The sequence below is a fragment of the Cyprinodon variegatus genome, unplaced genomic scaffold, assembly GCF_000732505.1.
Source record: "Cyprinodon variegatus isolate N-32 unplaced genomic scaffold, C_variegatus-1.0 Scaffold566, whole genome shotgun sequence".
Taxonomy (NCBI): Eukaryota; Metazoa; Chordata; class Actinopteri; order Cyprinodontiformes; family Cyprinodontidae; genus Cyprinodon; species Cyprinodon variegatus.
In genome coordinates this window covers 192,358-208,078 of record NW_015151019.1, presented here as the reverse complement: position 1 = coordinate 208,078, position 15,721 = coordinate 192,358, and the positions used below count along the sequence as shown (strand labels likewise).

The 15,721-nt window shown below is 38.7% G+C and overlaps 1 protein-coding gene across 2 annotated transcripts in view; it reads right to left on the bottom strand.

Moving 5' to 3' along the window:
• The window catches only part of LOC107095710 (neurocalcin-delta A-like), a 40,100-nt gene extending 25,397 nt beyond the window's left edge, over positions 1-14,703 (bottom strand). Inside the window, exon 1 of one of the 2 annotated variants that reach the window (XM_015391950.1) lies at positions 14,443-14,703. The gene's annotated coding sequence lies outside the window, so the exon portion shown is untranslated. The remainder of the gene's footprint in view (positions 1-14,442) is intronic. The other variant, XM_015391949.1, reaches the window with a different exon arrangement.
• Positions 14,704-15,721: the final 1,018 nt, after the last annotated feature.

Sequence of the window (15,721 nt, the reverse complement as noted above, 5' to 3'; positions counted from 1 at the left end):
CACTGTCAAGGAACGCTATGGACAGAGGAAACATGCAAGAGGAGGAGAGTTTAGTGTCGGAGTTTGTGGATGAGTCTCCTCCATTACACATTTTTTATTTAGAGGAGGAAAGCGGGGACGAAGATGTTGTGGAAGAGGACGCCAGGGTGGCAGAAGCTTTGTTTGGTGTAGAAGGCTTACAGCCGTACATGTTTGTGCCCTTGCTGCCAGTTCTGTTAGCTCTACGCCTGCTGAAGACACAGACGTCCATCCCCGTGAACACTGGGACGGAACTCAATGGGAAAGGAAATGATTCTTATTTCTTATTTCAACCGTTGCGTATATTAGCTGCAACATATGAATCAAGATGCTATGATTGAAAAAATTTGATTGACAGATGACCGTTGACATATGATTGGCCGAATTTAGGTGTTCAGGCTGACGTGTAACTAACTGGCCTGCATAAAATAACGAATAAAAAGAACACCGATTTTAACACAGGATTTTTTTATTTTTTTATATAAATTTTCTAAATTTTAGGACAATATGGTCTGATAAAGAGTACATTTATATACATGTTTAAGCCAGAATGATTTGACATTTAAATATGACTTCCCTACGACTTTAAGATAAGCTAATATTATAGTATTATAGGTCTCATCATCAAACAAAGGATATCTACTTTATTTAAATATATCTGGTTTGATTTTCTACTTAAAAAACAAAAGATGTTTGGACCAAAGATGAGTCTTGGAAAATATATGAAATGTTGAATACGTAACAGATATGTAACTCCTTAAAATCTTCCTAAAGAGCTTTACAACAAACAGAGCCATAATAAAAACTCAAACTTTGTATATATACAAATATGGTCCAACTTTATCTGCTCTATTGCTTGAAACTTTGGAGAAACCTTTGGGCAGCACAGTATTAGAACAAAGATATAATTTGCACTTAGTCTGGGAGGAGTTATTTTCTTCCTAATTATGTTTTGATAGCAAACATTTTGAGAAGTTCCTCCTATGTAATGTCTGCTTAGTTGAATTTTCTTACCAAACTGACCCCATTATGCCTTCTTTCTCAATATGTTTATGCTGCATCAAAAACATGTAACCAAACATCATTAACAGCAGTCTAAACGGTTCCTGGTGGAATGCATGATATTGCAAGGATGTAGTTGTTATTGCATTGACTGAAAAAATACCGAAAGATTCCCACTTAAATAATCTAGGTATAAAGCCCTGCATTATCATTTTGATTGTCCACTATATTATAATGATGGTTGAAGACCTTTGAAAAGCTGGTAAAAAGTTACACAGACAGACCAGAGCACTCTTCAGACCGCAGACGTCCAGCTAAAGGTCACTTTAACCAGCATTCGCCGCTAGGCAGCAAAAAGCACAGAGATTCTGTCATTTCTTGTTCAGAAGAAAAAAAATCTTCAAAAAGTTTTCTTTATTATTAAGTTCAAGGCAGAGTTATATCACTCTGTGCTCTTTGAGAGCAAAAAACACTCCCTGTACTTTAACTGTCTTACACACATTTCTCTAAGAATTTCAAGAATTAATCATCTTTATTAATACGAAAGGATAATTTAAACTTGTTGAGTCATACATAATAACCAGATTACGTTTCAAAATCCAAATATTCTTATATGAATACATTTAAAGTATTATCCTACAGAAGATCCTTCCTGCCTGCAGCCATCAGCACATATAACAACATGCTGAAAGTTCGAGTTTCTTTTAGGGTCAATAAAAGTCTTTTAAATTGAGTCACAACTGTGTGTTTCATAAGTAAATCTCTCAAAGAACATCAAACCAAACAGCTGACGGCTAAAAATAAAATAACATTGGCAGCCATTTTGGAAGCTAATTTGCTATAAGATATTTGCTATAAGATCACACAACTAAAGTGGTCATTGCTTTTTGATCTCAGACAATATGGACCTTAATTGTTATAAAGCCATTTTAACTGTGTCTGAAGGATTACTTTCAACTTTGACCTCTTCTGCAGAATCATGGGGCTACGTCCACAACGAGCCAATTAAAAGGTGGGTTTGGAAAAGTGCAAAATCCACAATCAATTGAATAGCCTCTGACGCATTAATCTGAAACAGTTGCAACACCAAAGTCTGTTGCAGAATTGTCAACAAACTGTGATGTCTAAACCCAATAGTTTATGGCCCGGTATGCGGAAAGGGGTGCCCATGTGAGGCGGCTCGAACGTCCACCCTGGTGGGAGGTTTCAGATGTTGCCAGTGTTGAGGGCGCTTCGTTTAGTTCCTATCAGACCAAGAAGAAATCTGCTTTGTCTCGACGGCACCTGAGTACTGGCAGGTCCAACCATCCTTTGGCCTCCCTTTGTTTGCTCCCTTTAAGGTCTTTAAGGTCAACTCTCCTGCGTTTTATAGAGATTTGTTTATCCTGGGTTGCATTTCTGCAGGGTTTTTGTGCAGAAATTCACACTCTATGCATGTAACATCCGTCCATGCATTACCTCTTAATTTGAAATGTACCGGATCTGCTTTATTCCTCTCATGTCTGACTTCCTATCTGGCTCATTTGGTTTTCAGAAACTGATGTTTTAAAATTAGCTGTATGCTTTGAAGGATGATGAACAGGAGCTGTTTTTCACTGTGACGGTGGGGATTACCAAACTGACTAGAGTTACTTTTTCGAATAGGGTTGCCAAGTCCCTGAAACCTCATGTGCCTCATGTTCGTGCCAGCTGACCTGATTGCCTTTACCTGGCATGGTGATCTTTTTTTAGCCCTCCTTTGTGTCTGAAATTATTTTTTTTTTAACTATTTGACTCAAATCTGTGATGAATTAGATGCATATTTGTAAGTGACATGAACAGCAATTCACTTTAATACAAAATAACAAGCTTTGCTGAATAAAATCAGTATCTTAAACATAAGCCTGTCCTGCTTAACTTCAAACCGTAAAAATTTATATTAAAAAATTAATAAATAGTGTGCATTTTTGGTGCAACAGAAAACTTGTGCAAATTTGTAAACATATTTGTGCCCTAAATGCAATGACTGTTGGCTACAGTTGTAAAACAGAAAAAAAAAACAATTAGCTCAATGCCACATGATGTGGCGATAGCCTGCTTTTTCCTCTTGTATTTCCTCTGTGCTCTTGCAGCAGCAGAGTTCTCCGCCCCCAGAACCAGCGCCAGCATTTAAATTGCTCTGTTCGTCCCCCATACTGCTCTGTTGTCTCCCTCTATCTTCTCCGTGAACAACAATTGGATCGACCAACGGGATGAGGGTATGTTGGATCGTTACATATATGTTGTTAGCTCATTGGTCACAACTAGTGTTGCACTGATACCGATACCAGTATCGGACGGGGCCCCGATACTGCCCTAAAATGGTTGTATCGGTATCGGTGAGTACAAATAGGGCACCGATACCATAAGTTTATTCAACTATTGTCACCCATTCCAGGTAGGTAATAAAAAGTTCTACTGGATTCACTTTGTATTAGATTTTTTCCTGCTTCACAAAGGTAGGCAGCAGCTTGACAAAGCCATGATGGCAATTATTTTACATTATTATGGTATCGGTATCGGCCGATACTGCACAGCCAGGTATCGGGTATCGGTATCGGGGCCAAAAAATGGCATCGGCGCAACACTAGTCACAACGCAGGACAGGGCCCGAGAACAAGTTTAATTAGTTTTTACCTATTTTTTTACTCTCACAGTGATATTTCTAAATACGGAACGATTCAGTTTTTCAAGGGACGGTTGGCAACCCTATTTGTGAAAGACAGACCTCTACAGAAGAGCCTTCCTGCCTACAAATATCAACATCTAAAACAACTGATTGAAAAAAGGAAAATTACGCAAAACATTTATTTCCCTTTTGGATTAAACAGAGTAGCAGCCATTCAAAATGGCCCTTCCCAGTCAAACGCCAGCCGAATGGCAGCCCACTTCCCTCCAACTCCCAGCCACTGGAGTGACCCCCTCTTGCATGTTTTATTAATCTGACTCCACCGTTTCACTGAATTACAGGATCTGACCAGGAGATGATGCTTCTCTTTAGATATTAATGTCCGCAAATCATGACAGAAAAAATATTTCAGCCAAGGGCCCATCAAGGAAAGTGGGGAACTTTTGAATGGCTGCTACTGTAAAGTAAAATGGGTCTTTCTGAATAAGAGGCAGAGAAAACCTCCTTTTACACCACAGTGCCTCCCAGTGTGGGAAGTAAAATTTCCTGGTGATTAGTTAAGAGCTAATTATCTCCTGCTGAATGTCCTGTTGTGCGCTGATGTCAAACAACAGTGATCAACAGTTGAAGAACCTGTGTTAAAATCCGGCTTTTTAAGAGTTTCTACTCATCCAGAAAGCACACATGGATTATAAACAGCGAGCCCAAATCCTAACACAGCATTAGTCAAGCCACCCTGAAAAGACATCCCTATCCAGAGGGCTTATATGATCTCTATCTGTGTTGTAAAAAGCTGCTACTCTGACATGTTATCTTCAAAGTAGCAAACATGATATCGTATTTTTTTACTTTTCTTTTTAATGCTTATATTTAGTGAAAGTTGCTGAAGTATAGTTTAGGGACCCGACTCTTTTGGCCTCTAAGATTTGTCAAAGGTATGCATCCTTCTTGCCAAAGACGTCTGCAAGCACAGAGGAATTCTAAGTGGTTTGTATCTAACATCCATCATTGGGTGATGGTGAGATCGTGCTATCACACCAGCCTTTATGGAAAGATTTACAACAAGCTTCTTAGATCTATTTTAAGAGACAAAGTTAGGTTTAACAGCGCATACAGTAAAATATTTTATAACCCTAATAAAAACAAAACAAAAGAAAACAACTGTTTAATTTAATATATGAATTTGTTTTTGGTTTCGATGTAAACTGATTTAAGTAAAAACCCACTAATCTTTTCGGATGTATCTGAATAAAGCTGACAGGAAAGGATTCCTTCAAAACACTGATTCCTGGAGTTAGGAGAAAGATAAAAGTCAGTTACCATGGAAACACATCATACATCTTTTCTTTCCAGGTATGATGAAACAGGCCATATTGTTTAATAACTGACGTTTACTACAAAAAGTAAAACCATGCAGCAATTTCAGAACATGACGAAATGAATATTAGACATTAAATCTACAATAAGATGATCCTCAGTGTGTCTAAAGACTGGCAGCTTTGACATAGTTTACCTTTTTCTCTCTGTTATTTATTTTTCTGCTTAGATTTGAAGTCTAATCGAAACAGAATCAGAAGAATAGGGATTGTGTTTACTAAAACTAAGTCTAACTTTGCAGAACGAGGCTTTATGTCATGGTTTTTAATCAAGTCCAGATATCTACTCCACGCCATAATCAGTAGTTTCATCTTTATTTTGCAGACTTCCCAGAGTGAAAGTATAAAGCTACATGCACCAACAAAGACAGGAAGCCACCTCTCAAAACAACTAGATTCTTGAGTCGGAATAATTGTGAGTCACAGTTTAAGGATTGGAAAATTGTAAATATACAAAAGCATTAGTAAAGCCGACAAGAAATATCATGTAGTTCTTTGGAAGCAAAGTTTGACCTAACAGCGTGTGTGAATTCCTCCCTGACACTAAAAATAGAACATCTGTTTCCCATAGCTTTCTCAAACTAATGCATGGATGCTTCTATGTGGGCTCTTATTTTTTATTTTTTTTAAACTACAACCTTATGTGGCACCTTTTACGGAAAAAGAAACACCTATAAGACTTCACATTATTAAAGAAAGACGAAAAAACAAAGAAAATGCATGAATTAAAGCAAACAAAATTCTGAGCCTGAACTTTTTCGACACAGGCAAGAAATTCATATATACAGTATGTATGCGTGCAAGTGTATGTGTGTATTTTCAAGCCATGCCAGGTGTGTGTACGATCATCCAATACCAAAAAAGGGCAGAAGATGGCAAAAGTGCATCCATATCTAACACTTGCTTGTACCACATTTCTTTTGATATCCAGTTTAGCTGCTAAGCGTTGTGTACGGCGAGGAAAGCACAAACCCTTGTTTTTAACTTGCATACATGGTCAGTTATTGACGCTGGTACATCAGCTGTTGCTGTAGCTCCCAGCAAACGTGTAGTGTGCGGGACTGCACAAACAGCAGCTTGATGACCAGGGTCTAATTCATTTTTGCGTAGCACCTTTTTGCAGCTGGATGCGTAAAATAAGCTTCGTGGAGCACAGCGTGCAGAGGCAAGCACCTAGTTCACCTAACTTCCTGCACCAGCTGCTAAATGGCTCGCCATCTCGCCCTGTCTCCTCCAGCCATGTCCAGCGCCATTTTTGAGACCTTTATCTATGGTGGTGACATCTTCACCAGAGTTCATGGACTGCATTCTGCCCACTCCATGCAATTCCATTCTCTCTGTCATCCTTCTCTCCAAACACAAAGTTTCATGTATTTATTTTTTGACTTTTATCACATCTCTCTGTTGAATGGAGCCGTTAACGGCGCAAGAGCAAGAAACGAGAGGAGGAGGTACTCACTTTCTTAAGACCCGCCCCCTTCTTCTTTTGAGTGGTTAAAACTGTTAGTTTCAGAGTGCTCCTTTGCTACCATTGGCTGACAAGCGCAAGAGGGATTTCAATTGTCTTTTTTTATTTATTTACCATAAATTTATTTTCCAATGATTGTTTTTTACCCACAGGCAACTGCTACGAGCTAGAAATCCAGACTTTAATCCCTGAAAATGGAAGACCAGCTGTTCTTCCTGATTAACATGTGAGAAAGTTATCTGAGAACTGATTGTTAAAAAATAAAAAATAACTCAAAAAGCATCATAAACCTTTCAATTTTAGATATATCCTCAAATTAAAGACTCTGCTGTTGCTTAATGTGACTCTTTATTTCCTTTCCTTTCTAAAAAGACTTTCTCTGAAGGGCCTTCTCCTGCAGTCAGGTTAGTACTGGAAGCAATGTTTAAGTCAGACAGGCTGACATGTTCTGCTTTAATCACTAATCATTAAAAATGAGATGAGGTGACTGTTTTCTAATGTCTGATGAGGCTTTGAACAAAAAGCATGAGAAAAATCTCCCCTTTTTGTTCTCTCTTGTTATGAGAAGAGAATCCTCTGCAGCAAACGTGACAGAGGCATCCAGTGAGGTGGTGCTTTGACAGTCAGTGAGTAAGCACACTTCACCCGGTGAACCACAGAATCAAAACACGACACCTCAACAGAGGAGGATAATTGTCTCTTAAGTGTCCTGGCCAGTTCTGTTTCCACCTCTAAAACTGAGTACAGACAAAGTGCTGGAAAATGTCAGATCCACTTCAGAAAAGTGATCACAGAGAGAGAGAGAGAGAGAGAGAGAGAGAGACCTTTCAGGCTGTGGTTTTGCTTGTTTTTTTTTGGTGGGGTATATTGGGGGAGGGTATTGCATATTCTTGCAGAAGAACACAGTTGTGGGGATGTGAGTATCATGCATACTAATGAAGTGTAAGTGATAAAGCTGTTAGTATTTCACCATGTGCATATTCAGTTGCTTTGACACCAGGAGCAGTGATGCTATGCTGTTGTATGAGTGGGCTCACTCTGCTTCCATGTTCAATTTAAGCTACATAAGACAGAAAAACACCCAATTAATCATTATTTTTATATGATTAATAACAAAAATAACATTGCATTAATCTAAAAGGATTACTATGACAGTATATAATATGCAGAGACTGAGAAAAAGGTAAAGAAACCTAAAACTACGGTCAGTGGATTTAAGACTTTGTTAGCTTACCTAACCTACAGCACCATAACTTCTACCGTTTCTGGGAATATAAACAGAAGTTAATGAAGCTGGATTTTGACTTCTTGACCTGGAGCAACTTTTTTTTGTTGTATACACCTCAGGATGTAGTTGAATAATTTGATAACCTTTTGTTTTATTTTCCAAAAGCCACTTTGTACTCACAGAACATTTGTCCAAAATGTCGTTCCTGAAATTTGGAAAAATATGTGAGTCTGCACAACCCAGCCAAATACAAACAGAACCAAATATACAGAACCATACACACAAAATCAAAAGCAAAATGGTCACATCAAACATGTGATGGGACACGATGTTCCACAGTATGTGTATCATTTCCTCATTTTGGGAAAGAAAAAATGATAATCTTCTGAATACATGAGGAGAAAAGACTGGATCTGCAACAGGACACCATTACATCTGCAATGCGTTTCCAGGTTTTTAATCATTTTCCCTTATTATTAAAGTTCTGCATCCCATGGAATGGCATTCAGACCTTTTCCAACACGACAAAAGAAGATTTTTATCTGATTCAAAGTTTCTATACAATGCTTTTTAATGGCTTCCTGAGTCATAAATAGGCAAATGTGATGAAATGTTTAGTTTGACACTACAGAAGAGTCATTTCATGACATCACCCTAAAGCCGCTGCAACATCAGCATCTTCCCACATCTGGTGATTATGGTCTTCTTTAGCTAAACAGAGTCAGACACCTCTCGCACCCAAACACTCACATTTCAATGGTTCAATGGTTACTTTATTAATCACCAAGGTGGAGCGCTGTGAGAGTTTTGTTTCGGTACACCCTGTTTGGAAGATGCAGTTTCTGAGGCCTTGTTGCCGTTGAAGCTGCTGCCCTTTAGGACCTAGAGTTCTGCTAGCAAAAGTGTTGATGCTGATGCGGTGTAAATAAGCTGCTAAAAGAGTCTCTTTGTCTAAACTTTGAGCCGAAAGGATCTCCTACACTGTTTACATTTTGATCACAGCTCGTTTTATAAATGAAAATGTTCATTTTCACTGCTAAGCTGCTGTTCATTCACTGTCGGGGAGCTGTATGTAATGAAATTCTATTTTTTTTATATACTATGTGTATACAAAATGATAATAAAGTTTGTCTAAAGTCTAAAAAAGAGCTCTGCCTTACACAATTGGAGGAGCGGCCTGGTCAAAGTTGGTGAGTAATCACTATTCTATGCAGAGCAGCGATGGTAACTCTTTTCCTGCACAGGGGGATTGTTTAGGCATGTAATGATTAAGCGAAATTCCACTTTAGGCATGATTAAGGAATAATACTGTTGAAACTAGGAAAACTATATACTCTTGGCTCTTTAAGCTTTCATTTATCAGCAGTTAAAAAGTTTTTGTCACCAAATACTTGACTAAATAAAAAGAGGTCTTTGGATTTTTTTAATTGCTTTTTGGGCTTTAGTTGCCTAACAGCAGATAACAGAGAAATAGAGAGAAGAATAGAAAAAGGAAAAAAAAAGCCTGACTTCCTCCACAGGTGCCTGCCTCTTCTCATTTCTCTGAGTATATTTCCCACTTCGACTCCTTCTTTCTATTTCTTTCTGTCTGTGGTCATAAATCAACCGTTACATAAACTGCCTTCAAGTTAACTTTCCATCAGCGTTACCAGAGACACCCCTCAGCACTGAACAGGATGTTTCAGAGGTCTGCTAGGTCTGGTCCAGCCCTGGTCCAGTTCAATTTAAGTTTTTTATTATGATATAAGAAACATACAGAACCTCTCGTCTTTTAAAACTCACACCAAGAGCTTTGTATGCAAGTGAACGGGATGCTCTGGGCGCAAAACTCAGGTCATAATTACTTGAGAGTCGATTTGAAAAACCAGAAGCATTGACAGAAGTTCGACAAATAACTTCTATCAATACTGCCTAAACCCTAAAGTTGATCACTAAAGCTTTTTTTTTAATAATTATTATTTTTATTTTTTATTTTTTTATCAATCACCTGAATTGGAGTACAGCAGAGGTAAGAAAATAAATAAATTTTTCAATATTTAGTCCGTTCGCGTTGCAACATTTCTCAACAGTACTTTTCACCACTAGAGTTCAACAAACTTTTTAAAAGATATGAATGAATCCACAGTTCAAGGAATAAGCCAGTCAGCAAGGAATGATCAATGGATCATTATTTATACCTAAATCTGATTTTCGTCAAAATCACTGAGTCCGGGAGCGGCCATTTTTGCCCAAATATAGTAACACCTCACTCCTGACATCTTCCAGCAGTGACGTCACGGTGCGGTAAGCCTAGCGCCATTCTCCCCGCTGTACAAGCAAAATCAATGGGAACTACTAGACACATCTGCAATCAACAACAATTATTGAAGATTTCCTGAGGACTTCACCATTGAAATTGACCAGAGATGTCAAAGTGGTTCCAGAAAGGGCCATGTGGCTGCAGGTTTTCTTTCCAACCAAGCAATAGCTCACCAGACTCCAGTCATCTCATCAAGTCATCATGTTCAGATTGAACTTTCCAGTTTGATTAATAAATTAGGTATTTCAAAAATCGATTATTCTGATTATTTGAATTGTTTTAGCCCTAATTCATCTAACTTTTTTGCCCTAAAAATAACCCTCACCTAAACACAACTAAAAACGAATTAATGCAGAGGTAAAAATAATTTTTTTTGCCTTCCTTCTAGTCTCACCAGAGTAGTCAGGTCTGCTCAGAAACATCATTTATACACTAAATTATTGGACCCATCAATCCAGAGATGATAAGGGCTTCTTATTAAATCTGAAATTGCTTATTAAATTAATTTATTAATAACTGTATTCCAGCAGGTGATTCTCACTCAGGCATCTCTTTAATCCATCATGCAATGCAAAGCCTAATATGTTTCAAACTAATACCAGTCACTATTATTCTCTTCCATTCATTTCACTTTGTATAACTCCTGTATGTCAAATTCATATTTAGAGATCAAATCATGAAAAGCAAATTAAGATGTTTTACATTTTGTACAATGTATTTTTACATCATGTATTAATTGAAACAGCGTGACTATAACCCGACTATAACTGATCCGGTGTTTCTTATGTCTGCACTGACCTGCCAACCCCCAGTTTTAGCAGGAAGTAAAACCTTGTTGACGTCAAGTCCTTTTTTCCATTGCTGCTGTGTGCTTTCTCAGGAGAAGGGATTGCTGTAAAGTCAATAGCTACTCACACACAACATTTTCATTGTAAACGTGGTCAGACAAGCTGCTTCAGAGCATTATAAAACTTTTTTTGTGTGACATAAAGGCGAAAAAACTCCAGATACTACAGTAGTTCCACAGCACTGCATTTTCTCATCTACACAGACTTCATTATATATATTTACACTGAAGTGAAACCAATCAGCGCATGGTTAAAGTCCTACCTTCAAATACTCTGGTTTCTTTGCAAAACTGCACATGTGAAACCTTTCCCCTGAAGCTAAAACTATTCCTTTACCACAACGTTTTGCCTGATCGTTATCTAATCCGATGCTTTTTACTGACAAATGCACCATGTAAGGTATTATGTCACCATGACATTTTTCCCAAATCCAAGCCATAAATCCCCATGCAATCAACAAATGCTAATTTGAGTCTTTATCTTCTGAGCAGCAGTGGACATTTAATTAGATGGGCTGGCAGATATCTGCAGCTTTAAGACTTTAGATTCTGTCACAGAGAGCTGTTACATGCCACTGGCAGATCTCCACATCATTAAGTAAGAGGACTGAGGCCCTGCTGAGCGCAGGAGCAGATGAGGATCCGTCTCCCAGCAAAGGAACAGAAAAGAAGACGTAACAAAGAAAGTTAAACAAACTGTCCTCTCCTTTCAGTCAATTAAGGCTAAATATAGGAGCAAATAATACATTTATACTTCTGTTAAAAATACTTGGAGGGAATATGAATTGAAAATTTCAGCAATGTATAAAATGTATGACTGTTGTTATTTTATAGCAGAAATTTAGCATTTTGTAGCATTGTCCATGCTGTACTTTAAATTAGAAATGTCTATCAGTAAAAAACAGGCAATGTTTTTTTTGCTTTAGTAACAGGACTTTGGCCCTGTTGTGTTTAAATAAAGCTGGTATGCTATGGTATACAGAAAGTGTGAAATAATGGAACGTTACTGTGTAGAATATCAAAGCTAGATTTTCATTTGGAGGCTGTGTTCAAAGTATTATTGGGTAAAAGATAATCAAACAACTGAATTTGTCTTAAAGCAAGTAAAAGGCCTGCTGACTGGGGCGTTCAGTGTGCAAAGACAAGCAGCGAATTGCAACGTAGAAATGTTTTGTGCTCCAATACGTTTGGATTAATCAAAGACACTTCCAACAGTTTTTCATTTTTTTAATCTAAATGCTTCTTCATGCACTGCGTGATAAATGGTTTTTAGGACAGAATGAGAAAGCTGAAGGTAGAAAAGTTCTCGTCAAACTGCTTGGGTGGTCAAAAATATCAATACTCCAAAAAGTATCGATACTCAAATATCGATACTAAAGACATGTGTTACAAATTGGTTTATATTTCTGGACTATTTGCACATTAGTAGAATAAAACTTTAAACCAAAGCTGCCACGATGCTAACATTTCAAACCCAATATTAATATCCACGCCAAAATTTGATACTCTATACCATTTTTGAAAGCACTGATATAAAATGTGAAAATAAAATAAAGGCAGAATTTAACTTGGAAAAACTCCCCTTTTTCAATCTCACCATGGAACATGATTTTGCAACAGCATCTCAGCTGCAAGTTAAATAAATGCATAAAATAAATAACCCATAAACCCATTTAAAAATATTTAAACAACACTTCTTTAGTATTGATGACTAACATCTTTAGAATTAATACAATTACTCATTATTATGAGTGTCGATCCTCAAGCAACTTTAAAATATTGTTAGTGTCACGATTCAGAACAGAAGAACCAGTATTCAAGGCAAGAGAGACAGTGGGATTATTCAAGAAGCGTTTATTACAAAACCGCTGCAGATCTGCAGTGGCTAGGGCATCTAAGGGAGGAAACTGCAGGAGAGAAACACAGGTTAGTGACCACGGTAATCTGATGGAGAATGACTATGAACATGTGAGTCACTAACTCGATTTACAAGTTCAGTTCATGCACAGAGAATAAGGCAGGATCCAGTCACACTGTAAAAATGATCTAGAAATAAGTAAAAGTGTCTCAAATGAAGTGTATTTACCCTTAATTTGAGTAGGTAAATAAGATAGTTTGCCAATGGAATGAGTATTTTTACTCTTAAAATAAGAAAATAAGATAAAATGCACTTGAAATAAGAAAATGCAATTGTGTTTTTTTATTTTAAATGTAAGCTGTCTTGTTCCATTGGCAAAATGTATCCTTTAACTCCTCAATCTAAGAACAAATGCACTTATTTTAAGAAAAAAATCTAGATTACGATTTTTTCCAGTGCAGTGTTCTGCAAACAAGATGCAGTGGGCGCCGCCCAAAATGTCCCAGGCGTTGCAGCCCCAGAGAGCAAACAGGAGTCCGCAAATAGGTCAGGCAAACAGGTCAGAACGGAAAGAGACAGCTTCAAAGATCCAGGAGTCCAAAGACAGTTCAGGCGAGCCGTTCAGATGGGAACAGGCAGGCTCAGTGGTTGAGAGGCAGAACAGGTCAGGATCAACAAATCAGGAACACCTTGGAACTCTAAAAACCCTCTCACCATTGGCTAGAGAGAACAAGACAATCTGGAACTGATAACTGGATGCAAGCCCCTTAAATGGATGCAGGAGCAGGTGGATCAGATGAGCAGTGATTACAGACCAGGCAGGGTTAGACAGGTGAATGGATTGAGCAATTAAGCCAGTCATCAGTGCCAAGATCATGACAGTTAGATGTGTTATAATTGGCCATTTTATTTGTCATTTATTTTCACATTTACTTCAACTAGCATCTATGATTCTATTGAGAAACATTGTTAATGAATATATTTTGATGCCTTTAGTTATTTTTCACTTTTATGCCAATGGTATTGAGTATTGAGAATATTTTCCTGGGGATCGATATCGAGTTTGAAATTTCAGTATTATGACAACCAGCTATTATATTAAACAAAAAAATAAAGAAAGCCAAGAAGGATAGCATGAGATAACGGAATGCATGTTTCTGAGGCTTTCCCACCACATCAGAGGGCAGGTGGCAGCTGCTCTGCCCCCGCCCCCCTCCGTCGCTGCCTCTGTCTCTCTGGCAGTCAGAGCCAGCAGCTCCCAGCCCACACTGCTGCCTCTAACATTAGCAACGCCCGGGGAGGAAAAGCCATGTGGCGCTAAACATCACGACACCCGCACAGTCCTTATTATGTTCACTCTCTCCTTCCTCCTCTCCTCTGTGCTGCACTTACTTCCTGTTGGGGGGGTTGAAAACACATGCAGCTATGTTTGCTTAGAAAGAAGTCTACTGGCTCTACCAGGGGTCTCCCTTAAAAGCCCCCGCTCCCCCAACAGACATCACACAACATATTTGCAGTTACTCTAGTGCCAGGTTTAGTCAGACAATGAGAAGATAAAAAAGGGAGTTTCACAATTCACAACTTCCCTTCAACAGAAGTATGTGACAGACACAAAGAATGAAGCCTTTCTTATCCAGCTTTCTGCCTGAAAGCCCAGAGGCAGATAATTCACATGTAAGGACAAATTATGGGATCTTACCTCACTTTGTAGATAACAAAAAGCTGCTCAGCAGTCCATCATACAGGAATTTCACTCTAGACTAAGTTTGCAGCAACAGCAGCAGGAGGAGGAGAAGCAACAGGCGAGAATAGAAGACAGCAAGAGACAAAACAATGATAATAGGAGGAGGGAGGGGGACAGCACACCCGAGGGGGAGAGGAGAAGGAGCGAATAGGCGACCGTAGCAGAGCTAACGGTATCTGACAGACTCCTGGACTGAGCTGGAGGTTTATTCAAAGCCCTCAAACTGAGTCGTTTCTCAGCCTGCCTCCCCAGGCTGACGTCAGCACAGTCACATGACCTCGCTCTAGTATGTGAATGTGTGTGTTTGAGTAGATGTGTGTTAGGAGGGTGTTTTAAAAGTAGAGAGAGAGAGAAAAGACAGAAAAGGAGAAGCCCGTGTTGCTGTGGCAACAGGCACCCGGTGCCTTAATGATTTCAACAGGTTATCTCAAATACAGGCGAAGATTTATTTAGAGAAACAGACACAGTTATTAGGCCCCTCGATCCACCGCAGCGAAGATGGACAAATATTTAGCTCAATCACAAGATCAGGGACACAAACACTAGATCCTCCTAGTTCCAGAGTATTTCTTGTAAAAATGTGTCTCCATCAATGGAGGGATTCAGACATTTCAATCCAAGATTGCGACCTGAGCTAACTCGGGCTTCTGCTTTGTTTTTAATCGGTCTGAGCCACGGTTTCTTTGTGACACTGAAGTATGCACAGTTGTGGGAAAACATGGCCAAACCCCCTCCTTATCCCATCCTCCACGCATTAAAGCAACCAACATGAACAGCCTTCGTCTGCTTCCATTCAATTCAGCAGCATCTGTTGGCCTGTTGAATGGGACAAAGTGAGGCCCAGGGTGGGCAGCGCGGGGGTTTAGACCAGCTCAGAGAAAACAATTCCCCACTGGACTGTGGAGAGTAAGGGTATGTTTGCTCGAGTCTCAGGGAGAAGAGACACAGTAGAGGAGAAAATTGATAGAGAGGAGAAGTCATTAATTACGCCTGCAGCAGCAATAAACGTGGTTATAAAGGCCTTGCAGACACAAAAAAGAAAGATGGTGGTACAAAGAGGTGCAAAGTAGAGCTGGACAATCAAAGAAGGGAAAATGATGCTCAGGCAGGATATCAGTTTAAGTTTCATTTTTTTCGAGTAATCGATTAATAATAGGATAGCAGAAGGTTCCAGTAAGATTTTTTACAGAATTTAAACCAGGTATAGCATATTAATGGACGAATTATTATTATT